Source organism: Arvicola amphibius, chromosome 10, assembly GCF_903992535.2.
Source record: "Arvicola amphibius chromosome 10, mArvAmp1.2, whole genome shotgun sequence".
NCBI lineage: Eukaryota > Metazoa > Chordata > Mammalia > Rodentia > Cricetidae > Arvicola > Arvicola amphibius.
The window spans coordinates 6,263,034-6,264,254 of NC_052056.1; the positions used below are offsets into that span (position 1 = coordinate 6,263,034).

General features: G+C 48.6%; 1 protein-coding gene across 2 annotated transcripts in view; it reads right to left on the minus strand.

Moving 5' to 3' along the window:
* The window catches only part of Mrps6 (mitochondrial ribosomal protein S6), a 49,453-nt gene that overhangs the window by 22,069 nt on the left and 26,163 nt on the right, over positions 1-1,221 (minus strand). The gene's annotated exons all lie outside the window — the stretch shown is intronic.

Sequence of the window (1,221 nt, forward strand, 5' to 3'; positions counted from 1 at the left end):
AGCACACTTAGACTACTTCCTGCCAGATGCATGACCCAACTAGGACAGAGAAAGAGCAAGATGAGCCAAGAAAGTTCTGTTATACTAAAAAGAGGTTCTTCAAACACTGATGGAACCATGTCAAAAAGAACACAAAAACTTCTATGATGGTCCCATTCGCTAAATCTGGACACACATAAACAAAAAACTATCAGTAGTGGCCGATGACTTACTGCATAACTAATTAATATTCCATACTGACAAGCCATTCTGTGCTGTCAGCTACAACTCAAGAAAAATTTCCAAATGGATGCTCAAACGAGGGGTCCAGTTCGACAGAGACCAGTCAGTGCTCTCGGAGCCTCAGACTACCTCCCAAAACTACTTACTATCACCAGGGAACACAGCTGGGCAGTGGAGCTACTGGACAGCACCGTGACCAAGCGCCCACAATGGGACATCACGGCAGTGTGGTGACCTGCGTGCTGAGACACACTACCCTCGCTATGGTGTGCTCCTGCCCCATGCTGTGGACAACACGACCGGGCACTAATCTAGGTGCTGAGACACACTACCGTTCACACCATGCTGTGTTCCTGCCCTGATGCCGTCTTGTTCTGATCATGAGGAAACATTATGATCCCAAGCTGTGGGGCATTCACGGCACCACAGACCTCAGCCATGGGGCTGGGGACAAGGATTTGTCCCAGATCAAGGGAAACAAGAGGCACAAAGCTAAAGGCAGCATCCAACCTCTAAATGACTTCTCGTTAATGTTGCTAACCAGCAACATCTGAGGCCTCTGGACTAAACACTCACTGTTACTTCCTAGACTGCTACTTCCTAGACTGCTGCCCTTGCCTTAAGAATGCGCCCAAGAACTCTAAAGGGAGTAATGTGGGCACACAGCTCTCGGGAAGATCAAGATGCATCTGCAAAGCAAACATGGCAATGGGAACTCTGGTCACCCGGAGTGAAGACAACTCCTACATGCCTTTGTCTTAGGGTAACTTCCCTGTAACCTGAAGTGATTTTGAAACCATTAGGAAAAACCCACGTACATTCTTATTTATTCCGTGTTTCACATGTAAGAACCCATGGGTCGGGGCTGACACACGACAGCTGAAGTGGTAACAATACTAGCATGTGGGCATTCGGGAAGCATGCAGAGCCAAGCCGGCAGGCTCGGGTGGAGTGAGACACGGAGTCTGGGGACAGACATTTGCACTGAAAGAGTCACAG